This window comes from Mus caroli, unplaced genomic scaffold (assembly GCF_978045245.1).
Source record: "Mus caroli unplaced genomic scaffold, Mus_caroli_1 scaffold_1, whole genome shotgun sequence".
NCBI lineage: Eukaryota > Metazoa > Chordata > Mammalia > Rodentia > Muridae > Mus > Mus caroli.
This window is the reverse complement of record NW_028227256.1, coordinates 36,694,442-36,722,424: the sequence shown is the minus strand read 5'-3', so window position 1 is coordinate 36,722,424 and position 27,983 is coordinate 36,694,442.

Here is a 27,983-nt window from a genome sequence, read left to right as displayed (position 1 = left end):
GCGCTTATCCAAATTTCCCCTCCCCTGCTGTCCACCTTCTCTTCTCCGTGTCGCAGGTGTGTGATAGTGAGTAGCCTCCAGAAAATGAGCCAATTCTGAGAGTGCCTGTATTCATAACTTACTAAGCTCCCCAACACAGCCACATATTCACGTAGACGTACATGATCCCGCAATGTACATGATCCTTCTTTATCTGGTAATTGACACTCCCATCTGTCCAGGGCACACTTCTTTCCTTCTGAATCTGGACCTAGCTGAATAGCAAGTGATGGAACCAACCACATGGAAGTTGACGTGACAGCTTTTCTGATACAAGCTAGGTAGCATGGAGGAGCAGCCTTCATTGGCTCGGCAACACACTCTCCACTGTTTCTTCCTACATCCAAATCTAGATCAGAAATACCTAGAATAACTCCATGTATGCAAGGGCTGAATTAAAAGGAGAAGGTGAACAGAGCACTAGGTTCATCGCTCTGAGCTTCCTGGCTGCAGATACAATTTCACCAGCTGTCTCAGGTTGTTGCTTCTTGACCTCCCTGCCACGATACACTGCAACCTAGAACTGAGCGCCATCCTTCTCTGAGTTCCTTCTGTTGGGTATTCTATCACAGTAAGGACATAAATAACAAATACACAAAATTAGTACCAGAAGTGGGGTTGTTACTGTTGCTTGTTGTTCTTGTCCAGATCTGCATTGAGACCAAAGGGACATATTTTAAAAAGAAGAACTTTAGCAAGGAAATAAGTGACTGAGTTGAAAATTGTGAACAAAGAAAGTTCAGGTGACAATGCACCTGTAACTGTCACAGAAGCCCACTCTCCTCATTGAGATAAGGCGCCCGGAGGGCGAGACCTGTCCTATCTGAAGGACTCTAACTTGTCAAAATACAAATTCATTTTCAAGCAAAGGGCCTGAACTAAAACTGTCACAGAGGGACTTCCCTGCTCTAAAAACAACTGCCTAAGAAATGGTTGCTCCCGGTTTAGCCACAAAGGCACACAGAGAGTGTTACAGCTGTGGTCTGAGGGTGCCAGTGGCAGTGGAACTAGGCTGTACCATTCATGTGGTCCTGGATTGGTGGCTATGAAAGAGGCAACACTGAGGAGGTCATGGAGCCTTGTATCACAGTTCCAAAATACTGCTAGGTGTAGAAAAGTCAAAGCATCTAAAAGCAGGCCTTGAAAGGATCACCATGGAGGAGGTTTCTGGGAATACTTCTGAGGATTAATTATCTAGATCCATTAGCCTTGATGCATCCATGGGGGACTATCTTTGTTAAGTTAACTGAAGTGGGTGCACGCACCTTGACTGTAGACAGCACCATCCTATGGGCTGGGGTCCTGGGCTGGGTTTAAGGAAGAAACTGATCTAAGCCCTGAATTCACCTGTGCTTGCTGACTGTGGACACCACGGGACCAGCCACCATAAACCAGCATTTGCAGGACTTGCCCACCACAAAGCATGGTTACCTTAAACTGTGAGCAAAACCCAAAGCTTCCTTCCTTAAGCTGGTTTTGTGTTTTATCACAGCAATACAAGTAACTGATATATCGGGCACACAGAGAAGCAAGAAAATACGGCCCACAGAGAATAGTCAATAAGTAAATGGAAACCTATGTAGAAGTGGCATCGATGGCAGAATTACTACACCAACACATCAAAACACGTACAGTTGTGTTCTGTATGCTTTAAAACCTAGAGGGATGACCACACAGAGTAAGTGCAGGCAGAAGTGAAACCTCTAGAAACAGAGACTCCAGTATCTGAGATGAAAAACACACAAGATCAGATTAACCATGGTTAGACTCTGGAAACCATCAGTGAACTGATGACACAAGCACTGGAAACCATCCAATGGAAAAAAAAGGAGTCTCGAGACTGGAAAAGATTATGAATCCTAGGAAAATGTAAAACAACCTAACACACATGTGATTGCTCTAAATGTGATCCCAAGACAGGGAGGTTGTCTGAGATGGGGCTGGGGAGACCACCGTGGGCTAGGAGCACTGACTGCTCTTGCATGGGACTCAAGCTTGGTTCTTAGCACCCACGTGTTGGCTCAGTGCTGTCTGTAAGCTGTAGGATATCTATCTCTACTGGCCTTTGTGGGCACTGTGTGTGTGTGTGTGTGTGTAGACAGAACACACAAAAATAAAAAAGAATATTTGAAAAAACAATGAGCAAATATTTTGCATATGACACAGACTAAATCACATGTGAACCCCAAGCGCAAGAAACATTGACTAAGCTCCACCGGTTCTTGCCTTAATCTGATTGCTATCATCCATGGGTAGAGGAATAATATAAATCACACAGCAGAGAATATACTCTGTACAAAGAAATCAAGATAGACCTCGCCTGTTCTGTTGGAAATGAGGAAGTGGGAAAACAACAGAGACATCATGAGAAGGGAAAAAGTCAGTCTATAGAAGCTCCAACTCCACCGAGTATCTTACTAAGCAAAGCTGAAATAAAATGGTTTGCAGGCAAAGAAGCTGGAAAAAAACGGTCACCAGCAAGCCCACATTGCAAGCAACTATAAAATACATTCTTATGTAGAGGGGAAAGAGTATAGGCTGGAAACCTGGAAATATTAACTAAGTGGCTAAATAGTTGCCATTTTAATCTCCTTAGGAGATGATTGCCCTTATAGAGACAAAGTAACATGCTATGGAATCAATCATCTGTGTGAAAATATTTGACAGCAGAAGCCCAAGAACTGAGGAACAAAAGCACACTGTAGTTCTCACACTACAAATTAAATATCATAACACCCCTTGAAGTTAGAGCTTGATATGAGAAGTCATCAAGACTCGGCATGAAACAAGCCACAGCCAGTTAGCTAACGGTGGGATTTTAATTCTTTTAATTAAAAAGTGTGTTGTTGTTATTGCACATGTGAGCGTGTATGTGTGTATTGGAGAAGGGTGTGTCCGACGGTGTCTGTGAAGTCAGGGGATAACTGTGTGAAGTCCGTTCTTTATCCGTGTGGGCTCCAAGGAATAGAGTCGGGACTCCAGGCTTATACAGGAAGTACCATTACCCATCCTCTATGGCCTTACGTTGGAATTATTGTGAAATGTTGGATTGATCCAAAGAGAGGCAGAAACAATACCCAAAAACAGATGTTGTGAGTAAAAGCAGGTAGCCAAACTGTACACTTACACACATACAGGTCACCAATCCCACCACATGTGCATGATGTAAACAGTTCCCTTAAAAGACAAAGATTTTCAGACTGTACATTTAAAAACCAACTCTACCGCTCTGAAATGTGCTCTGAAATCTTTTAACCCTCAAAATCCCGACAGCGTCTTAGTAAGGTACGTTAAGTTACTTCCTCCTTGTCCAAAGTAGTTCCTTCTCTGTCCAGCGAGCTTACGTTGCCAGAAGCTGTCGCGGTGCTAGTTTTAAAGACGCTCTGGGTGGATTACTCAGAAATGACTCCTCCAACTGAGATGAGTGTTAGGTTAACATTTTCATCTAATTTGTTTCCACATTTTGACCTCTGACCCCTGACCCCTCTCCCAGCCCAGCTCTTATCCAATACATCATGAGAGTTGGGTGAAAGTTGAGGGGAACAAAGCACTGTAGTGTGGAGGACTTATGCTTCTTTGAACCCATCAGACTCAGTCCATGTACAGCTGCCTGTGTTTGCCAGCTAAGGCTCTTCTAAGAAAATTTACCAGTTGCTCAGAGTTAAGGATGTCTTGCCTGTGATCATGGACCCCTCTTCTGATAACGTCTTAAAATGCATTTACAGCTAGTACCCAGCTCTAAATAACCCTGAGCAACAGTAAATCATTGCCCGTTGGAGTCTGTGGAAACCTTAAGTTCCCCAAACATCACTACTCAGATGCCAAACGACAGCCATCAGGTCACAAGCAAAACAAAACATAAGCATAGTTTTTACCATCCATACACAACACTGCTGGCACCAAATGTGTTTTTGCTTACAATTCATGCAGTTCTATTTGTATTGGCACAGATCCAACAGGCGCAGGGATTAATCCCACCACACCGTTCATCCTTCCTTTAGATATCAGCTGCAAATTCATGTACCTAGGCTTCTGAATCACCAACTACAACTCATATTTGATATAACTTATATCGGATCACAGCTCCTCTCCATATTTGATAATTTGGTAGACTGGCCCACAGAGCAGAGGCAAACACCTTAACTGGAGTACTTGTTTGTTGTAAAAGGATCCAACCCAGGAGCCGACAGACGCAAGAGTTGCTTTCAGGAGGAAGAGGAAGAGGAAGAGGAAGAGGAGGCAGGTATGGAGCTTCATGCTGTCTCCAGGTACAGCCCCATCCTCATGACAAGTGAGGCGTTCCCTAACCCAACCTCATGACAAGTGAGGTGCTCCCTAACCCATCCTCATGACAAGTGAGGTGCTCCCTAACCCATTCTCATGACAAGTGAGGTGTTCCCTAACCCATCCTCATGACAAGTGAGGTGCTCCCTAACCTCTTGACCTAGAGATATTATATAAAACCTGCATTTTGTAGTCACTGACAATCCCTAAATCTTCAGCTTCTCTCCTGTTCCTGGAATGAGGCAGTGCTGAAAGTTCCAATCTTCAAATCATAGCTGAGACTATCTGGGGACCAGTCCCTCTATAAGAGACCACTAAGCATCACCTCGTTAGAACATATTCCTGTCACTTGGGAAATCCCAAGGGCTTTAGAGTCAGAAACACAGTCAAATCCAGAAAACCTTTGACATCTCTCATATCCACCTTGGACAACAGTTGTTTGGTTGGTCCAAACCCAGAAGAGTAATGTCAGGACAGAAGCCATTCACTCCTGTAGATGAAAAAAGATACTCACTGGTGTTTTTTCAGAGACCAAATACTAGAACAAAAGATACTTTATCACTTAGGGGAAAAGATGCCCTATATTGACCTTTGGCTTACACACACACACACACACACGTGCATACACACGTGTACATAGACACAGACAAACACACAGAGAGCAAGAAACTTAGGAAATTACAGAAGTTTTCAAAGCTCTATGCTAGAAACCAAATGATAGAGATTTGGATATTATACACACATGCATGTACACATAACATGTGTGTGTTGTTGGATCATAGCTTTTTGTGTTAGACAGGCCCTGAGCTAAACATAACTCCCTATACTCACCAGTACGGCCAGTAGTTGAAAGAGCCAAGTGTCAGGATCAGCTTGCCCAGGCCACCACAGCATCTTTCAAGTGTTGCCTGAATGTTGTGTTCTGCCTCCCTACTGGCCAGGTCCTTGTCCCTAAAATGGGCCTCTTATAACCATGGGAGCCTCAGTCCAACCAGCTTTTCTCAGACTGTTTCTGGAGCCTTCCTTCTCAAGGACACAGGACTGTTCCTGGTATGTCACAGTAACCTGTGTGCTCAAAGTGCTGGATACTGATGGGCGTTCACTACAGCAGCGAGTGCTTCTATCTTGCCTCTGTTCTTCCGTGTTTAGACTTAGAACTAAGTACCTGCTTTCCAAGACGAAACAAGAAAGGTCAAAGGCAGAGTGTGAGCAGGAATTGTCTTCTGATGTCTTTCTAACTTGTACACAATTAGTGTCAAACAGGCACCCATACTCTGTCCGTGTGTGACACAAGATGTGAAGGTCAGCCAGAGTGCTTCTCACTTATGAGAGATGGGGCAAAGCAGCCCATGACAATGTAAAAAGTCAGCTTTGGAAAAAGACTGCAGGTCAGAATTGTGGCTCTCATCTCACTGTGACCCTGGTACAGAAAATAGCAGAGAGAATCAAGAGTCATGTCCAGCCATCGCTTAGTGTTCGTGTATCTACACAGCTCCTGAAAAGCTTCCTCAACTCCGACACAGGGAGCGGTGTATACAAAGTGAAGTTACTTTAATACCCTATCTTCACCTCTGTCCACCCTCACAGTAAATTGATAAATAAGCAAAGAAACAGGAAGAAATTAATTGGAGTCAGAATGCTAAGTTTGCAATTTCAAATTCACAAATACCTAAAGCCAGTTTCAAGCTCATGAAGCAGAAACTGGTCTGACTGAAGTTGAAACAGACAACTCTGCAAACTCGTTTATATTTTACTATCTCCTCCCAAGAACTAGAAGGACTCACCACACAGGGGAGCTTAACTGACAAGTAGGTTACGCCATGGAATGTACATTCTCTTGAAAAGCATATGGAACATTCACTAATTAGACCAGTTGTTAGGCCATGAAACAAGTCCCCAAATATCAAAACAGAGAAACTGAATAAAGGGCATGTTCTGACCTCATCAGAACTAATAACCAATGAGAAGAAAGGAATCCGGGAAACCCCATTATATCTGAAAAATGTAAAAACCTACTTCCATATAGCCTATAGGTCAACGAAGAAACCAAAGGGGAAGTTAGAGAATGTGCCCCGAGCAGCCCACGTACGTCTGTGGAATGCAGACAAACAGCCCTCACATGAACCTTTCCACCACTACATAGCTATGCCAGGAAAAATGAAAACTCTCAGACAAATAAACCAAGCTTCCACATTAGAAGGATATAAGGTGATTAATATGAACCGAAAGAAAGTAAGAAAATCAAGGAATAGAGGCGAGAAGAGATATTAATACAACATGAAACAGAAGAACCACAGAGAAAGCCGGGCGTGGTGGCGCACGCCTTTAATCCCAGCACTCGGGAGGCAGAGGCAGGCGGATTTCTGAGTTCGAGGCCAGCCTGGTCTACAAAGTGAGTTCCAGGACAGCCAGAGCTACACAGAGAAACCCTGTCTCGAAAAACCACAAAAAAAAAAAAAAAAGAACCACAGAGAAACGTAGTCAAGGAAACTACAATTGGTTTATTGGTGTTTTGGGGGGAAAAAAAAACCTAAATTCAGAAACCTTAGCAAGACTGATGGATAAAAAGAGAGAAAGAACAAATTTCCAAAATCATGAATCAAAAAGAGAATGTCATCACTAATATTATAGAAATTAGAAGGATAGGGAGGGCTATGAATGATTTTATATCAGTTAACTGAATGACTTAAATAAATGGAGGAATTCTCATAAAGACAAGAGTACAATTTAACTTAGATATAGGGCTTCTTCAGACAGAGCAAAGGGCTGATATGTTCAATCCATGACCAAAGGGGCTTGGCGAGCTAGGACAACTGATAATGTTTACAACCTTCCAAAAAGAAATCTCATTATCTAATGGTCTCGCTGTAGAATTATATTAATTAAAGGAATATCTATGTTTCACACACTCTTCAGAAAATATCAGGGACATACCTCCCAATTCATTCTATGAGGTCAATCTTACCCCAACAAAGATGTTTCAAGAAAATGTCTAACACTCTAAAGTACATAGACACATAGATCTTTAACATTGACAAACTGAATCCAGAAATGTATAAAAGAGTTGAAACACTAAGCCCAAATGGGATTTATTTGGGGATGAAGGTTTAATATCTGAAAATCATAACTCTAGTATAATGCAAAATAAAGGACAAGCTCTAAATGATTACCTCAAAAGTTGGTGAAGAAAAATAACACAAAATCTCTCATTTGACCAAAATAATCTTCTCTCAATAAATTAAAAAATTGCTGCGGATCCTCAACAATTACCTAACGACCACCTGAGACTAGTCCAAAGCCTGTGAAAACATGACTATCTACCTCCTAAAATCAAGAGCAGGGCAAGACAGTCCAACTTGCTACTTACTCAGGAGGCAGAGATGATCAGATCTCTGAGTTTGAGGCCAGCCTGGTCTACAGAGAGTGTTCCAGGATAGCCAGGGCTACACAGAGAAACCATGTATCAAATAGCTAATTATAAACAAAGAAGCAAAGAAACAAATAAAATCGTGCTTTAGGATGCTTGGGGGTTAGGAGTATTTGCTCTGCAAGCATGAGGACTTAGGTTTGAATCCCCAGTGGCCATCTAAGAAGCTGATCATGGCTGCACATGCCTGTGGGCTGAGCATTTGGGGAGATGGAGATGAACTGGCAAGCTCTCAGTTGGTGAAAGACCCTGACTTCACACAATAAGTAGAAGGACAGAGGAAGACAACTGACCTCTCCCTCCAGCCTCCATATGCTCATGATGTGTTGGCCCATCTGCACACTCCTGTGCATGCACGCCCCCACCCCCACCCCACACAATCACGTTTTAGTCACTAGAATGGGAAGAGCCAAACAATATCAACAAAAAGTTACATTCATCTAGATTCTTATATGCAGAGGATGGATCACAAACCAAAGGAAAACACCTGATAGAACCCATGCCATAGATGTATCTCAGCAATTGTGTGCTAAAACAGAGTGAAAGAAACCAGACACAAATGGCCATATTTTACACAATTTAACAATTCGTGCCAGGTTTCCAGAAAATGTGAGCGCATATGTGGAGTTCCCGGGGTTGGGGAACATAAGTTACAGTAAGGAGGGACTATCAGGTTAGCGGGCATATTCTCAAACTGAGCTGGGCTGGTAGCCACACGACTCCATGTATTCATTTTTAAAAAGTTATTGAACAGAACCTTTGCGTTGAGTCCATTTAAAGCTCTGGAGCTGTTTAACAATAGGAATATGGAAACCTAAAATTTAATGAAAACTTATTTGGCCCTACATTGCTGTTGCAGAAGGTGGTTGAGTTGGAAAGATCATGGGATCTTGGTGGGCAGCTGGCCTTGAAGTTTGGTCTTCTGTACCTGATGGTATTTAAAGAAATGAATATGCAGGGGGTGCTGCTTATAGCAAGTCACTTCTTGCTCTGCTTTCTCCTGCACACGCCACTTCTCCTTTCAGAAAGTCTCTTGACTCAAGAGAGCAGTCATTAATTGGCTCAGCCCAGGTAAAAGGAGCAGGCAGAAGGAGCAAACAGTAGACAGATGCCCCCTGAATAAGTCTGGTTTTCTTTGTCAGCAAACAACAAAGGGAAAAGTAAAACACTAACACCTTTTGACTCTTACACACTGGCTACTGAAATGCGTAGGTAAAACATCATGCAGGACTGAGGGAGGGGCTAGCAGGCAGGGTCTGCAGGAGAAGAGGGCAGGTTTTCCTTTTTCCCATCAGATCTCTACTTATGTTGGAGTCTCAGTAAACTTAAAGTCAGTGTTAGCATTGAGAGACGTGACTAGGCCGACTTAAGCAGAGTAAACATTCTATAGTAGTAAGATAAGAACATGCACCATGTTGTGTTCAGAAGAAAGGCTTCTACCGAACAGCAAAGATGCAAGGGAAACTGATGGAGGAGACAGTCTACAGCAATGCCAGCAAATGTTTCTGTGTGAATAGGCAGACGGCTAATGGCTTAGGTCCTACAGGCCAAGTGCATCCCTGTGCCCAAGACACCTATGAACTAATAAACTGTAGAAACACTCAGCTCTGGTGGAATGAGTTCAGACTGAACAAAAAATAGCCCAAGGACCAGGGCCAGCATTTATAAGATAGTACTGGAGAAAATAGTTTAAAGTAGTGTCAATTGTAGAGGGTTGGTAAGTAGAGTAACAACCCTAAATGATCAATAAATTAGCATGAATACAGGTAATACAACAGTGTGGGGATCATGTGGCATGAATAGGAGATGAGCTTGGTAGTTCTTAAAGAGGAGGAAAATACAAGAGAAATATGAACAATATGATACTGCACACTCTTTAGCTTGCAAACAAAGCACAAAGCAAAAAACAAAAAAACAAAAAAACAAAAAAACAAAAAAAAAAGATTAGTTTGAAAAAAATGTCTCAGAGGTGATGGATCAAGTTCAACTGATCTGCAACCACTATATTAAGTTCTTAAGCACAAGAAACCAAACTTTGCATCCATAAGGAGGAAATGTAAGAGAACGATTGTGTCAGTATGCAAATCATGTGCTTATATAAAAGCACAGCATGAACCATAAGAGAAAGTGACTAATTAGGCTCTATTAATGTGGCAATATTTCTTCATTAAAAGATGCCACAGGAATGAAGGAGCCTGTCACAAGCCTAAAGCAAACATGTGCAGATAGATACACAGTCATCAAGGACTTACAGTCAGGAACCAGTGTATAAAGAATTCATACAACAGAAAATAAGATAGGCCTAATAGAGAAGAGGACAGTGGATAACACAGCCTGTTCACAGAAAAGGAGACGAAGTGACCAAAATAATAATAATAATAATAACAACAACAACAATAATAATAGGAGGAGGGAGAGGAAGAAGAGGAAGAGGAAGAAAAGAGGAAGAAGAGGAGGAAGAGGGGAAAGAAGTGGAAGAAGAGAAGGAGGAGGAAGAAGAAGACAGGAAGAAGAGGGGGAGAGGGGGAGAAGAGGAAGAAGACAATAGGAAGAGGAGAGAAGGAGGAAGATGAGGAAAGGAGAAGGAGGAGGAGGAGGAGAAGGGAAAATAACGATGACCACCTTCATTATTTATCCCACAAATAGTAGAAATTTGGGTCATAGCAAGATGACAACGTGGTTCCAGTCGTCTGGTGACCTAGGTTTGGTTTCTCTTGCTATGAGAAACATAATAACCAAAAGCAGCTTGGGAATAAGAGAGTTTATTCCATTTTATACTTCTAGGTGGAACTTGAGTCAGGAGCATGAAGAAGCCACGGAGTGGAGGGGCTAACTGGTTTTCTCACTGGCATGCTGTGATGGTTTGTATATCCTTGGACCAGGGAGTGGCACCATCTGTAGGTGTGGCCTTGTTGGAATAGGTGTGACCTGGTTGGAATGGGTGTGTCACTGTGGGTGTGAGCATAAGATCCTCACCCTAGTTGCCTGGAAGTCAGTCTTCCACTAGCAGCCTTTGGATGAAGATGTAGAACTCTCAGCTCTGACTGTGCCTTGCCTGCCTATACTGCCATGCTCCCACCTTGAAGATAATGGACTGAACCTCTGAACCTGTAAGCCAGCCCCAATTAAATGTTGTTTTTTATAAGACTTGCCTTGGTCATGGTGTCTGTTCACAGCAGTAAAACCCTAAGACACATGCTTCCAGGCTTGTGCTCTGCTGGCTTTCCTATACAACCCAGATCCACCTGCTAGGCAGGCATAGTGCAGGTGCTGCCCACAGTGGGCCGAGCCCTCCTGTACCAATTAGGGATCAAGGCAAAGCTCCACAGACAGAGAAGGGACTGAGCTAATTGAAGCAATTTCTCAGCTGAGGTTCCCTCTGCCTCGGTAATTCTACGTTGTATCAAGTTGACAACAGGAAGTAGCCGCTAGAATGTGGAGCGCTCAGAACACATGCAGGCTGCTCTGAGCTCCCGTGAGGAGATAAACTGGTAGAGTCTTTTGAAAGAAAAAAACCCAACTATGACAAAGACCCTCAAATCCCATGCTTGGGTATTGGCTACAGAAACATTTGGAGGTACCAGATTGGTTAGTTTCCCTGTCAATCAGCAAAACAAGTCACAAGAGCTCAAGAGGAGGAAGGGTCTCTGTAGTTCACGGTCTTGTAGGGTGGTTCAGCCTGTTGATCACTTGGTCCCACATGATGCTTGATGCATCGTGGGAGGTTGTAGCATGTGGGAGAGTTGTTGAGAAAATGGCTGACCACGAAGCAAAGAACAAGGCAGTGGCTAGGAACCCCATGACCTACTTCCTTCAGCTAGGACCCATCTCCTTAAGTTCCTACAAATAGCGCCGCCAGCCGAGGAACTACTTGTTCAAAACCTGAGCCTCTGTTGGGTATTCAATATCTACTCCATGGTACACTTGCAAACTTCTCAGTGGAAAGATACAATAACGATTTTAACAGCAATGTCTACAGCAGCAAACACTTAGAACCACCGAAATATCCTTTGTCCATACAAGATTTGGGATGTTACCCCAATGGAACACTATTCAGCAGTAAAAGCAGCTTATTGAAGGATTGAACAGGGTAAATAGGATATATCATTATAAGACAGGACTGTCTTAGTTAGGGTTTCTATTGCTGTGATGAAACACCATGGACTAAAAGCAAGCAGGGGAGAAAAGGGTTCATTTGGCTTATACTTCTTTCTATATTGCTGTTCATGATCGAAGGAAATCAAGACAGGAACTCAAACTGGGCAGGATTCTGCAGGCAGGACATGATGTAAAGGCCGTGGAGGGGTGCTGCTCACTGGCTTGCTCCCCCTGCTTTCTTATAGAACCCATGAACACCAGCAATGGGCTGGCCCCATCAATCATTGATTAAGAAAATGCCCTCCAGCTGGGTCTTATTGAGGCATGTTTTCAATTAAGGTTCCTTTCTTTATGATAACTCTAGCTTGTGTGTCAAATTGACACAAACTAGCTATCACAGAGGACAAATACATTTCCACAGCAAGGATATATGACAGTCTGCAAGCGTGGTGACCCAGAAACTGGTCTCAGTCCAAGAGACTGGATCCCTTAGAACCTAAGGGATCAATGTTAGAGGCAAAGGGCTTGGATTCTCCCGGGACAGTCACTAGTTCATGCCCACGTGCAAAGGCTCAAGACTCTAGAGTCAGATGTCCATGTCTTGCATGCAACAGCAGCAAGCAACAAGAAGCCTACCCTGCACCTGTGGGGTGTGCACATGTAGAAAGGACACCTGGCAAGGGAGCAGAGGCTGCTCATGGGTCACATGAGGCCACTGGGAAGGGTGCAGATGAACAGTTTGAAAGCGATTCACTGGGTGCTGGGCACATGAGTGTGTGCTTTCTTAATAGTTGAGGTCTGGGCGCATGGCGTAGCATCTGCGTCCACTCATCCAACTGAGAGTAAGTACTATGGGGAAATGTGTTCATGTTGAACATGCACCCACCTGTTCTTCCTGTCATTCTTTAATAACGCAGTACAACAATGACATGGAGCTTCTGCCGTATCTGTTCATATAAGTCATCCAAAGATGACCTACAGTTTACAGGATGGTGAACTCAGGCTATGTATCACATGATACAAAGGACTTTAGCATCTGTGCATTTCAATATCTGCAAGAGACCTAAAAGTGACTCTTTATGGGACTGTGGTAAGGTTATAGATTATGTATAACATATGTAGTATTTACATCAATGATATTTTATGTTTTAAATCAAAGTATTGAGCAGAAGGAATGCAGTAAGATTTTTATCTTACTTAATGCAGTTAAGTAAGATAAAAATGTTACTTAAATGCAGTAAGAAATTTAAGTAACTCTCCAAAGTGTGGGCACACACACACAACATGCACAACACACACACACAACACATGCACAAACCATGCACAACAGATACACACACAAAACAATACACATATATACAAATATATATGTGGCCTCCCTTCCCCCAGCCTGGAACCTGCTTGCTCAAGGGTGGAGCTACAGGCTCATTCGTCCTGCCACGCCCACTGCTGGAACCTGCCTTTGCTGCCTGGAGGCACACACGTGTTCGTCCTGCTACTGGACCCTGAGTTACTTGGCGGGATATTGGGTTCCCTCCCCCTTCTTTTATAACTGAGTGTCTGGAAATAGTAAAATTGAGCTTTGATCAGGATGTTGTCTTAGCTCCATTGTTTCTTCCACCCCGTCTAGATTCCTCTCTTTTCAGCGAACTGCCATTCTCAGTTGAACCGTTCGTGTTGTGGACTGCGGTCAGGCCGCAACAGTTGGCGCCAGAACTGGGACCTGAAGAATGGCAGAGGGATGCTAAGAGAAACGACTGCTGTGTGGAGCTCCACAAGAAAGGAAAGGATCTTCATATCGGAGGAGCATCGGAGCAACGGACAGGTACACATGCTAGCGCTAGCCTAAAATTTCAGTTTTGTAAAGTGTTGCTGAGGATGCGGTAGGATACGAATCAAGTTTGAATCAGTGCTGACCCAACACTGTTTCTGCTTGGGGTCAGTAGTTCGTTAATCGGAACTAGATACGGAGACAGGCAGTGTGCCGCAGCTTTTTAGAAAGCTGCTTAGGTGGAAGAAGGAAGGGTTCAAAGTAAGAAATCTTTTAGATAAGATAGATAGCTGTTGTCCATGGTTCAAAGAAGAAGAAACGATAGATTGTGGAACCTGGGAGAAAGTTGGTGAGGCCCTGAAGCGAGTTAGAGTTTGAGATTAAGCTTCAGAGGCTGAGTCTCTTAAGATATTTCTAGTTTAGATAATGATTAATGTGGTTCCTATCCTAAATAGTAAAATTTAAGATAAGATATAAAGCAATGCCTCTTTATTAAAGCATTAAAGCTTGCTTTAATAGGTATTCATAGGTATTAATTGATATCCAAACTTTGTAATATGATAGTAATGCTTCTAATATTGATTTTAACAGTGATAAATTGTTTTAAACATAGGTTTTGCTTTCCCAAAGTTGTAGGTATTATCCTAACCTTGCACAAAAACTTAAAAATTATGGTTAAAACTGCCATTGTTCCATTGACTGCAGCTTGCAGTTTGATTGCAAATTTAAGATTAATGCTCAGATTAAAAAGTATTTTACCTTTGAGTCAATACAGGGCTCTGGGCAACCCCAGAGCGGCTTGTGGCCTTTTCTTTTGTTTTGCAAACAATGCCTAAAAAAGTTTTTCCCTGTGTTCAAGAAAATTTCTTTTTAACAGTGTTACAGATTTATTCAGATGTTTAAAATAATGCTTAAATTCAAAGATTTTTGCTTCTAGTAAACTGGTAATCACTAGAAAATTTTGCCTCTATGTATGGCTAATATAGCTTTACATTATGTAAGAAAAATGTTTATTGTTTCTGCTTCTTTACAAGAAGCCAAAAGTTTTAATCTTTCAGTATATATTGTTTCCTAAGTGGAAAGTATTTTATTAACTAATACTTCTCAAGGGAAGTTTACCTTAAATCCTTGCTTGTCATTTTTCCAGTTTAGACTAGCTTCTAGCCTTTTAACTTTATGGCAATAGTACATCAGAGACTGTATATTCAGACTTAGTAAAATTAGTCATTTAATAGAGTCATAATGATTTTTCACTCTTCTTCAGTGTGACCAGCCATTCTAACTCAATCTTAGACTGGTCTAATATTCAGTTCAATTATTAGAGATTCCTATATTCTAAATTACCTAGCAAAGTTAATTCAGAGCATTTCCCCCAAGGTCACCAAAGGCTCATCTTGCCTTCACCTTATTTGTCCTAAACTTTTTGCAAACTGACATTAAAGGTCAGTCTGCAGCGAAACGCCGCTGGCACCCAGTTACTTCTAATTTGAGATTAGCTTTAGTTTTACAATTTGCATCTAAATAAAGTACCTTGACTTCTCCAAACAGAAAATTTACATTGCTACACTCTTATTGTTTAGAATTCTTCCTTTTCTCAAGCAGGTCAATCTACATTCTCCGGTTCTCCGCCCCTAAGAGCAAACAGGTAGTACTGCTAATCTCCCTTCCAAGGACATCCCAGCATGTGGCTTTTCAGTCTAAGATAAGATTTAGATTTACCAGGAGAGCTAGGGAAGTAGAAATTTCATATATATTTACAGAGATTAGTTCTTATTTTGATAGAGATGGGCTTAGTCCCTTAGCTGGCCTCTGGCTTTTCACCCTTGCTGTTACTGCAAGGTGTCCTTAGTTCCTCAGGCTAGGGAATAACAGAGATGAAGAGGAAAGACCTTCAGCTCCTATTTTAACCAAATTAGTGATGTTAATACTGACATAATTTTTGTCTAGGCCTTGCTAAATCTGAGGTTGACAAGTCTCATATAGAGACCGCGCATAAACTCAGAACTGCGCTACTGATTCATAATCATATGAATACAGTATGGGTACCGCTTGGCGCAGGAGATTACTGCGGAGGGAAGGTCCAGCTTGACCGTTTCTGAGTTCCCTGTGCGACACACCTGATTTGAAAGAGGTTGGTATCTGACTCCAGCTAAAAACCAAAAATACTTAAGGCTCTGCCTCCCCTCCCCAAAAGATACCAAGAGCCACAGATGTGAGTTGTTATAATGCTCATGGGAGGAATCAGGTCAATGTCCACCCAAGTCAAGGTTAAAGGCCCACTCATCTATGGATGAAAAGAATCATTTGATCACCTCTGTTAAGCATTGCCTATTTAAACTTAATTAATAGGGGGGAGAGAGGTTGGAGACCTTGCTGTCGTAAGGGCAGGCCCTTCACTGCCTCCCACCCAAATAAAAAAAAGCCAACTGGCCTTGTACTAAAGAGCTGGTCTTGCCCCTTCTCACTGTTTCCCCTGCCTGTCACCCAAAAATTGCAGAGGATTATCAGCTCAGTGTTATTCTAAATTTGTTTAGTTAAACTCAGCCAAGGTTCCAACGCCCTACTTAAAATGCAAACAGGTAGCTACCTATTCAGCACTAATTAGCATTATAAAGTCAGAGCCTACAGCCCAGCGCTGCTATTCCATCAGTGCTTTAAAGACAGTCTTAGCCAGATACAGTTTACCATTAGAAAAGTTAGGGAATCCCACGGAAACAGGTTTTTTCTTTAGCCCTAAGAACTCAGGCAGAACTATTGAACATAGATAATTTTTCTGCCTCAGGCCACCCCCTTTTTTATTTTTGTTTTGTTAACTAATGGGAGGAAATGTGGCCTCCCTTCCCCCAGCCTGGAACCTGCTTGCTCAAGGGTGGAGCTACCGGCTCATTCGTCCTGCCACGCCCACTGCTGGAACCTGCCTTTGCTGCCTGGAGGCACACACGTGTTCGTCCTGCTACTGGACCCTGAGTTACTTGGCGGGATATTGGGTTCCCTCCCCCTTCCTTTATAACTGAGTGTCTGGAAATAGTAAAATTGAGCTTTGATCAGGATGTTGTCTTAGCTCCATTGTTTCTTCCGCCCCGTCTAGATTCCTCTCTTTTCAGTGAACTGCCATTCTCAGTTGAACCATTCGTGTTGTGGACTGCGGGCAGGCCGCAACATATATATACATACAACACACACAACATACACACAACACACATAACACATACAACATACATACAACACACATATATACACATATAATACACATAACATACACACATACAACATACATACAACACACATATACACACATAATACACATAACATACACACTATATATATATATACACATACACACACACATACAACACATACATGTACACGCATATGTCTTAGAATATCTTGGTGAAGTGAATTTCAGACAAAGCACAGATAATTTAAAAATGATGATTTTGATATGGACCCGTCCTTTGGGACATATTGACTAAGCTATACCTTTCAACTCTCAGTTATATGTCTCTATATGGAAATAGCCTAAAAGAACAATGTCTTGGCTGGGAAGTTGCTTGGATTAAGGTGATTGCTATGCAAGCCTGAGGACTGGAGTTCAGGTCCCTAGACACTCTCAGGTACGCTGGTTGCGGTGTGGCAGTTGCCTCCAATCCCAGCCTTTCGAGCAAGCTGGTCAGCGAGAAAAAACTTCCAGATTTGACTGAGAGATCCTGCCTCAGTAAATGAGGAGAAGAATGGTCATCCACAACATATGTGTACACTCCGTACATTGTATCTCCTTTAATCCCTACATCTCTGGAGTCTTGGGGCAGCTCTTCAGTCTTGTAGTTCTGATACTTTCCCCAAACTCAGACAATTGCTAGGATCACACACTAGTGAGTGCTCTCAAAGCCTTGTTCCTCCCCAGTCATTGCCTACCTGACATCTGCCCCACCCCCAGTCTCCACCCAGCCTTTCTAGGTGCCCCCACCTATATACTGCTACAGCCATTCAGTAGGCTTCCTGAGTGTATACTAGCTGTGTACTTGCTGTGCTCCTAGACACACACAATGCTAACCAAGCAGATGGTACATTTCTTCCCATCTCTTCCCAGCTCCAGCCTCAAATCTCTGCTTCTGAGCTCTTGTGGTAAGACACTCAAGAAACACTTGTGGCAGCGCATTGGTCAGCGTTTTCCAAGGGTGCTCTAGAAGGCAGCGATGAACCTGGCTCCTTGTACCATGTGTATTTCAAACACAATGTCCTGTGACTTCCATTGTTCACATTCAAATATTCCAGTTCCTTTTGGCAGAGAGAGAGAGAGAGAGAGAGAGAGATTGAGAGAGAGAGAGAGAATAGATATAAATCTCCCAGCATGGATACCATCTTGGCAGCCTTTGCTCCGGAGCCTCTGCGCATGAACAGCCCAAGTCCATGCAATAGTGTATTTGTAAGTGTTCTACACACAGACCCCTCTTTGTCTCTTAGAAGAGCAGCAAAAGTTCTTTCTGTCCTACAGAATGACAAAAAGACCCACTGACTTCCTTTCAAATGCGTTAACTGCCCAGCTCCCGAGTTTCAGTTCAAGGCCCATGTTTGTGCCTTTAAGCATAAAGTCTCACCGCTAAAGTCTCATACTAACTGGTGTGAACGAATAGCAATTCCAGGAAAGAAGGGATGGAGGTAGCCTGGCACGTCGTGCAGCTCCCCCTCCCCCTCCCCTTCTCCCTCCCACCATGGAACCATCTGTTGACAGGTGGCAGCCTCAGCTGGGACCACACTTGAGATTGGGGGGGGGGGGCAAGCCTAATTTTTTTCCTTGTCTCTGAGGACATGAGATCCTTTTCCTTCTGTCGATATGAAAGTGTAATTAACAGCCAATCATGTTTCCAGACAGGGGCACGGAGGGTACAGCTCCTTCTGAAATTCCAGATAATGGATATGGTGGTACATTTGGTTTTGAGAACCAGCCAGGTACCGCGGTGTGCAGTTCCCATGTCCTTGGCTGCTCCCTCTTTGAAGGACACTTGTGAAGCATTTAAGGTGACAGCCACCCATGGGCAGCCTTGCCGGCCACCTGAGGTGACTAGCTGAATTTAGGAAGCCTACCTTTTCTAGGGGACACACCTAGGTGAGAGTTTAAATGGAATGATTTAGACTATCGACTAGCCATAAAACTGTGGGCCAGTTGTAACTCCAAGAGGCTCGGTTTATCTCCAAAATATCGTGAAAGCCATACCTTGTTATAGGAGAGACTGTACACGCATGTACATAACCATGTATGCAAATATCTACATACAGATGTCCCTGGGTATCCATGACGGATTGGTGTCAGATGACTCACGACACCAGAATTCACAGATGACTGGGTCTTCTCTATAGAACAGAGCAGTGTTTGAATATCGCCCTACCTTGCACATCTGCCTGGATAATTATGTCCAGCTGATGCACAATACCTGCTGTGACATAAATGCTATGGAATCGCTGTCACGCTGACAGGGGCAAGAATGGCAAGGATGTGTCTGTTCAGTACAGGCAAAATGTTTTTCCTCGGTTTTTTGTTGTTTTTAATCAGGGTTGACTGAAGTTGAGGATGCAGAGACTGGATCCGAACACACGTCAGTTTCTAAGGTTAAAGATGGGTTTCCTGGCATCATCAGAGAGTACTCTGGCCAGCTCAGTGTCCCCATGACAGAGTGGTTTTTTGGTTTTTGTTTTTGTTTTGTTTTTTTACTTCACAAAGTCACAGTAGGAGCTGGAGAGTCCACTCTAGGGTAGGGTTCCAGGGACAATTCCCAGCAGAAAGCCATCTGTCAACAGTAACCAAAGAGCTCCTCCTCCCAGGAGCTCCCAGCTGGCAAAGTAACCGCCTGGCCCTCTCCAGACCCAAGGGTCCTGCTTGTGTCGTTTACTGGTGTAGCTTGAACAGTCCATACACCAGAGCCCTGTTACAAGAAAGCCTGGGAAGTGTAGTTTGGGGTAGGTATCAAGGACAGTCCATACACCATCCTCCACATTGAGCTATACAGGCTCTCTGTGGGATAATCCAGCAGTCAGGATCTCAGCCAGTGTAAGGGGCTGGGGGAGAGGGGTACTCAGGGACAAGGAGGGGTGAGCAGGGGCGAGTCCTGGGCTGTGGATGAGGACAGAGCAGCAGGAGATACAAATGGAAAGCAGGCAGTCTCAGGGCAGCTGTAGACAGGGACTACAGGGCCTGGCCCAGAGCTGACTGCTCTCTGGCCTCCTGGGGTCATATAAACAGATAGGCTTTCTCTGCTTGCCAGTCTGCACAGTCATCCCTGGCCTGGCTCTCAATCTGGATCCCAAGCTGCAACTGGTTCCCCCAAACTCTAGCACAGTGGAAAACCTGGACCAGACTCTTGGATCAGATCACAATTCATCCATAGTAAAGTGTATTCCTCCTAGGCTCCTTGGGAGTGTTTTGGTAGTGAGTTTCCAGACCCCAGAAAGTAAGCACCTTCCAGCAAGGATGCTAGCAAGATGGCCTCTAAGACCATTCCTGGCACAGCAAATCCAGGCACTGCTATAAGACCCCAAGTCTTAGGCTCCCAAAAGGGAGGCCCTGGCAGACAGGAAGATGGAAGCCAGAGCAAGGGCGGCCTGTACTCAGGGCCCTGTGGATGAGGCTTGGGCATTGGAGTGAGGAGCATTGCCACCTTCATAGTGAAGTTATGAGGACAGGGAAGTTGCCCTCCCTCTTAGATGACTGGAGCATCATTGCAAATGTGGTTAATGTTCTGAAGCAGCGAATGGTTTCCCGGAGTCACATGACTTAGGCACTGATGGGAGTTGGGGGAATATGTCCACTTTCATATAGGATTTGATTTTCCTATAGGATTAGATACTTTGAAAATTATGAGTCAGGCTCAAAACTGGTTGAGACCTTAAAAGCAAGCTGTGATGGTTTATATGGGCTTGGCCCAGAGAGTGTCACTATTAGAAGGTGTAGCCTTGTTGGAGTAGGTGTGGCCTTGTTGCTCTAGGTGTGTCACTGTGGGCCTGGGCTTTGAGACCCTCGTCCTAGCTGCCTGGAAGTCAGTATTCCTCTAGCAGCCTTCAAATGAAGATGTAGAACTCTCAGCTCCTCCTGCACCATGCCGGCCTGGATGCTGCTGTGTTCCCATCTTGATGATAATGAACTGAACCTCTGAACCTGTAAGCCAGTCCCAATTAAATATTGTCCTTATAAGAGTTGCCTAGGGAGGAAAAAAAATCCATCTGAAAAGCATACCTATACTAAACAGCGGTGGGGATCCTAGCACCTCTGCTTGGCTTCTGTGTCCGTTGTTTTTTCAATACCAAGGAAGAAAGTCAAAATGGATGAACATTGTTTCTGGGCACTGAAAATGGAATTGGGAGGTGTACTGGCTGGATTTTTGTGTCAATTTGACACAGGCTGGAGTTATCACAGAGAAAGGAGCTTCAGTTGGGGAAATGCCTCCATGAGATCCAGCTGTGGGGCCTTTTCTCAATTAGTGATCAAGTGGGGGATCAATAAGGTATCAAGTGATACCTTATGGGTGGTATCATCCCTGGGCTGGTAGTCTTGTGTTCTATAAGAGAGCAGGCTGAGCAAGCCAGGGGAAGCAAGCCATTAAGAAACATCCCTCCATGGCCTCTGCATCAGCTCCTGCTTCCTGACCTGCTTGAGTGCCAGTCCTGACTTCCTTTAGTAATGAACAGCGTTTTGGAAATGTAAGCTGAATAAAGCCTTTCCTCCCCAACCTGCTTCTTGGTCATTATGTTTTGTCCAGGAGTAGAAACCCTGACTAAGACAGGATGGACACCATGGTTAAATCAGGCCTCAGACAGCAGGACTATAGGGGAATGCTGGACCACAGGTACATCCCTGCAGGCCCACGGCGATAAATCAATTTCCTGAATCCTGTTTGTTCACCTTCTCTGCCCTTCCATACAAGGGATCCTTTCCCAAGCTACACGGAGAAAGCAACTCCATTTTAAGTCTTCCAGCGCCAATCATGACTCTTGGCCTGCAAAACTGTAAACACCACAGCTTGCATCTGAGTTTTCCAAGTTTGCAGTTCCAATTGGCCTCGACTGAATCTAAATTTCTTTGTCCTCAACTAAGTTGAGACCATCCTCCGTGCATGAGTGTTTTGTGTGGTGTTAGGGTTGTCTGGGCGTTGTAAGTCATCTACAAATAATCTCAAGCAGACAGCAAGCGTACTGATGAAAACATGCTTGTCATTTCTAAGATAGAGCCAAGAAGAGGTCAGGGAAAAGGCTCAAGTCCAAAGAGTGTCAGAGAAAATGCCCTGCTGGGCCAATGCAGACAAGCAGTCAGCCTTAATAGTTTTCTTCTCTTGTCTTGTCTTTTCTTTGCTTTTTTTTTCTTCTTTTCTTTCTTGAGCCACTGACTACAGAACTGCCAAGTTGGACCGGATGGCTGGCTTTCCATAATAGCTCCATGTTCCCCAGTAAGACCTTGGAAGACACTCTTAAAACCACCTCAGCCTCTTCTCTCCTAGTTCACACCCTAGATGCTTCTTCATTTTCCGGACATACCAGAGCTCGCTTTAGCTCATACACTCATCCAGGTCTACACTCTTATTCCTTTAAGTAATTTACATTTAGTTTTTTTTTTTTAAGATTTATTTATTGATTATATGTAAGTACACTGTAGCTGTCTTCAGACACTCCAGAAGAGGGAGCCAGATCTCGTTACAGATGGTTATGAGCCACCATGTGGTTGCTGGGATTTGAACTCTGGACCTTCGGAAGAGCAGTCGGGTGCTCTTACCCACTGAGCCATCTCACCAGCCCACATTTAGTTTTTTTATTCACTGTGTTTATATGTGTGCACATGTGTCATGCTGTGCATGTGAGGGGCAGAAGACAACTTGCAAGAGCCCGCTTTGTCTTTCCACAAGTGCCTTTACCCTCTGAACCATATTGTAGACCCTTAGTTTCATTTGAGAATAACAGCTAAGAGCCCTGAATGCCTTCTCTGTGTACTCCCGCTTGCTAGGCATTGGTATATTTTAGGCAATAGCCACAGACGATTGCCTGCAACCGCTCTTGGTCTTTGTTCTCAAATTGAAGTTCCATTATTAAAAATTCTTTTCTTGGGACTGGGGAGATTGCTTGGTGGTCAAAAGCACTGGCTGCTCTTCCAGAAAACCTAGGTTCAGTTCCCATCTCCCCATATGTTCACAACCATCTGTAACTCCAGTTGTAGAAGATTTGAGAATGACTCCCATGGAATGAATATATATATATATATATATATACACACACACATATATATACTCATCCATACGCACCAGGCATTGTGGTGTAAGGTACATGTCTTTAATCCCAGCACTTGGGAGGCAGAACCAGATGTCTGGGAGTCTGAGGCCAGTCTAGTCTACATAGTTCCAGGTCGGCCAGAACTACAGAGTGAGACCCTGTCTCAAAAAACAAAAGCAAACCAACCAAACAACTATCAAAACACTGCCTCCCCCACATAAGTAAAATATTCTTTTGAGAAAAAGATTATCTCAGTTTTCCACTGACAAAATATAGGGGATATATATTTGTGGATTATATGCAAAGACTTCAGCATTTTATATAAGGAACTTCAGCACCCTCCAAATTCAGGCCCTGGAGCCAGTTCCCTGTGAGGATCAAGGGATGAAGACAGTTCCAAGTATGTGCTCCAAAGCCTAAGACTCTGTAGTTGGCCACCTGTGTGGGTTGCTTGGGCTCTACACAGCTAGGTGGGACACCTTGATCTAGGGTGTTGATACATCATAACTAAGGGAACAAAACTTACTATAGTTTCTCCCGAAACCCACCATGCTATGGTAAACAGACGATATGAGGGGATAAAAGACAGAACAACAAGGCTTTAGAATCTGGGCATCAAGTGACAGTCCAGTCTGGTAGTGTAGCTTCCAAATACAGCGTCCTTAAATAGAAAGTGGCTGCCCTGGGCACCACTGGAAGAGTGGCTTATGGAAGGGACCTGAAAAGTGCTTGAGTGCAGTGGATTCTGCCTCCCCCAGCTCTGCCAGGAGGCTGGAAGTTCAGCCTCTGGAGAAGACAGTGCCAAGACTGCAACACCAGGCCCAGCAAGGAGCTAGAGCTCTAACGGCATAGGAATCTCGGGAGTGGGAATTAGAGCACCTCCTCTCAGCTTGTACACCAGGCAGTCTTCACTTTCTCGGTGGGATGCTGGAAGCTCTGCAGATGGCCCAAGAAGAATGATCTGAAAGTGTTGATGTCAGGTTCTGTAGCTGGCTTTTACTACTTTGAGGGTTCTTTTCCCCACCCTTTATCCCCCCCCCCCCCGTTTCACCCCTATCACCAAAGAGGAGAGAATGAAGGATAGAGGGGAAAGAGAAATCCCTGGATCTAATTTGTTTCCTTTTGTTTCTTCTTTGAGTGTGACTACTAACAAACCACAACCAACACCCCTGAATAACCAATAACCACTCACCTTGTCTCTCCCAGCCCTAACACTTACAGACCCTCTGCAAAGTTCCCAGCATTCCAAATGTCACAGAATCGCAGAAACTATCTGCAGCTGGCAAAAACCACGCCTCTGCTAAGCACGAGGCAAATCATAGTCAGCTGCTGAGGTCAGCCTGAAGCAGGTCCATATCTCACACCTGGGATTAAAATGAAAACACTTTCTTATATTTCTGTGATTTTTTAAAAGAAACCAAAACTCCACAATTGTTACTTCATTTCCCTTTTTCTGTTTTAGGCCACTGATGGTGCTGTGCATAGCAGGAAATTAGAAACAGACATTTTCTTTCAGGTCAGTGGCCAAGGTTTTCAGGAGACCCCTCCTGTTCTTTCTGCCGGAGCAGCTTTGCCTGTGGTGTAGGGAAACAGCAACAGCTGAGCAATCCCACTACCTGTGTTAACTTGCATCTCTCTTTTTACATAAGCCATAATTTGAACTTATCCTTTGAAATCTTCATTTATAGTTTCTGGATGCAAGTTAATCCATCTCTTCCCAAGACCATCCCTGCCGTCTCTGAGGGCAAAGGACCACAAACTCCAGTAGTTATTTTATAGCATTGAGTTTTGGGGGATTAGAGTAAGATGTTACCCATGGTCGATGGCTTGTAATTTTTGCTATGACTCAGGTCCCCAAAGTTGTTTCCTATGGTAAGAAAATACTGTGACTATCTCTTCTGAATCTGCACTCCTGAACCCAATGGAGGCCTTTGCCAAGTCACATACACACCATAGGAAGCCTAGGCACTCTTTCTGTTTGAGATTTAGGAAAACCATAGCTCCTAGAAATGACTTGTTTACTTTTTGGCACAAAGTATTGTATTTCTCAAAGTTAATACTGGGCATTTTGATGAGGGTTTGGTTTGGCCACAATCTCTTTGCAATTGACTGTATTTCCCACAATTGAAGCACCAGGCATTTTGGTATTGGAAATCTCTAGCTATAGCGTTGAGATTTTTTTTTTTTTTTTGATATTTAGCCTGGTATATTAGAACTGATATAGGTCGTTTCCCTTATCCACTCGTCCATAGGTGCTGCCCTGCCTTTAATGGTCCAATGTCATTTTTACATTTAGCATTTGTCTTTTCAGAGGCCAAGGTATCTATCAACAGTTTCCTTGTGTTGGGGTCTAATGTGGCTTTGTTCACAGCAGAGATAAACCTTGTTTCCATCTTCAATGTCACTTTGCCAAAGGTGTGGATTCAAGGGCTTGTTTGTCATCCCAGGTCAACTGAGAGGTGGAGGAACCATTAAGGGCTGCAGCCTATTGGAAGACAGTTAAATCGCTGGAAGTGTGCCCTTGGCCGGGAACATTGGGACCTTGCTTATTCACTCAGCCTAGCCACCATGAAGCATGCAGCTACCCCTACCATGATGTTCTGCCTGCCTAGGTCCAATTGGAACTAGCCAACTATCAACAAACATCAAAACATGCCTTTCTACCTTGTAAGTGGCTTGTTAATGGTTTTGTTTGTTTGGTGTGGTTCTGGGTATTGCACTTAAGGCTTAAGCCTCACATATGCCCAGAAAATGCCCTACCATGAAAAACATGGACTCATTTTTTTCTCTTGTAAGTAAAGTCTTACTAAGTTAGCCAGGCTCCTCTAGCTGTGCGTGTGTGTGTGTGTGTGTGTGTGTGTGTGTGTGTTTGTGCACGCGCGTTCTTGCTGAACCCAGAGCTAGTCTGATGGCCACCTAGCCCAACTCAGCTCTGAGATCACAAACAACCACACCCAGCTTATGCAGGTCCTAGAATTTAAAGCAGCAGGTGCTTTATTCACTGAGCCATCGTTCAAGGTGCAGCTAGGTTAGTCTTGGATCTCTTCGAAGCCCAGGCAGGCCCTGAAATTCCAATCCTCCTGTCAAAGCCTCTAGAATAGCCACCACAACCTAACGCCACATGTGCCTTCACAATCATGGCATTTTGTCACAGCTCAGGAGCTACCCCAGCCTTTTACATAGAACATTGCAACCTCAGACTCTCAGATTTCTTAGAGCTGTTCCTGGCTTTCTCCGCTATACCAACTTCCCCCACTCAATTCAATGAGTTTTTTTTAACCACTGTGCCCACTCTTCCTGGTGGCTCTGACTCTTAGATGTGGTCTCTAACTCACACACCTCTCTCTCTCTCTCTCTCTCTCTCTCTCTCTGCCAACATCATTTCAGGAGGCTATGGAGATACCAGTTCAGCCGAGTGTATCCAAATCCAAACTCACCATTTCCTCTCTAAGTTGTTCTTCCAAAGCCTCCCTGGTCAGTTGCCAACATCTGTAATCCTCAAATTAAACCATTCTCCCCGGTTCCCATGGCCGAGCCCTTGTTAAGTCCTGCTGCATCTCTTCTTAAAATAGCTCATGAGTTCATCTCCTGCTGTCTCCACACCCACTCACAGTCAAGCCCACCCCCATCATCCCTTGCTTCCCGTCCAATTGACCACAGCTTTAGACCCTCCTGTGATTTTTTCATTTTCTAGGATTTCCTTAATTTGGCCTCGAAAGTGTGAACAACCCAGTGCCCCCAGCTTCCACGCACTCGGATGATCCTTCATTCCCTGCCCCTGGGCCTTCACATCCACCACCATCCTCTGCACACAGGTGACCTCTCTTTATCCTTCAGACCTCCCTGTGAAGCACAACCACTCTGACCCCTTGCTCTCGCAGGGCATTCCCACTGGCTAGGCACCACTGATGTTAACTTTATAATCCTCTTCGTAACACCCGTAGCAGTCACTGGGTCGGTATTGACGGACGCCTATCCTGTGTATTGATGCTTCTTCAATACCTGCCCGCTGTCACTTAGACATAGCTTCAGCGTGTCACTGAAAGCTTAGTGTCCCAGTATAGAGATAGTAACAGGTAGACACACAGTTAAGAGGTGGAGCCTAGAGAGACAGTGACAGGCCACGCAGCTGCCATCTGCAGGGTAAATGTGTTTCTCAAAGGACTGCTGTTAGTTCCTTCCAGGGCCCGTTCACTCCCAGCCTCACCCTCAAATCTCTTTGGTTTGGTCTTTGCCCACAACTCTTCTTTTTTGAGTTCTTTCCCCCACTACGATGCTGTCCCTTGTAATGCAGTCAGAAGGCCAGCCTGATGGGACCACATGATATTGGACAGATGTGAGCTGAATAAACCTCTCCTTGTGTTCCTTAAGCAGCCCCAGTCATTTTTTATAGCAACAGTAAATGGGCTAATGCACTACCACAGGGTACAGAACATAACACGTGGTTGGTAAATGCTTCTGGTATGACGTTATGTTAATAATCTTACGTTGTATGCGTGTGTGTGTGTGTGTGTGTGTGTGTGTGTGTGTGTGTGTGTCTTCGAGAGGTCAACATCAGGTTACTATTTCTCAGGTGCTGATTTGTTTTTGAGACAGTCTCACACTGGGCCTGGTACTCATCCATTAGGTTCAGCTGGCTGACCAGCAAACCTTGGACATCTCCCGACTCTACCTTCTCTGGTGCTGAAATCACAAGTGCACAATATCACATCTGGTTTTGTGGGTTGGGGGGAAGAGGTTTGAAGTCATGTCCTCTTACTTGCCAGGCAAGCATCAACAACTGAGCTATCTTCTCAGCCCTCATAAATGTGTATATGTTTTCTATGTTGCTTTCTATGTTCTTATTTTCATTCATGTCTTAGAGGAGAAAGAGAAACCGTCTAGGCTGCATTACCCTTAAGTGCAATACTTGGGAATCCTCAAAATGTCATAGTAACCAGGCCTCTACTGTCTTCTACCATTCAGGGCTCAGTGGAGGTGCTGAGAAAGTCGCCTTAATAAGAACCAGCCATTCAATCAGATGGTGCCTTGCCACATGACTTTGTCTCTTTGATTAAACTGTTAAATGAGTTCAAATTAGGGGTTCCCAGAAGACTCCCCAAGACAGTACACACT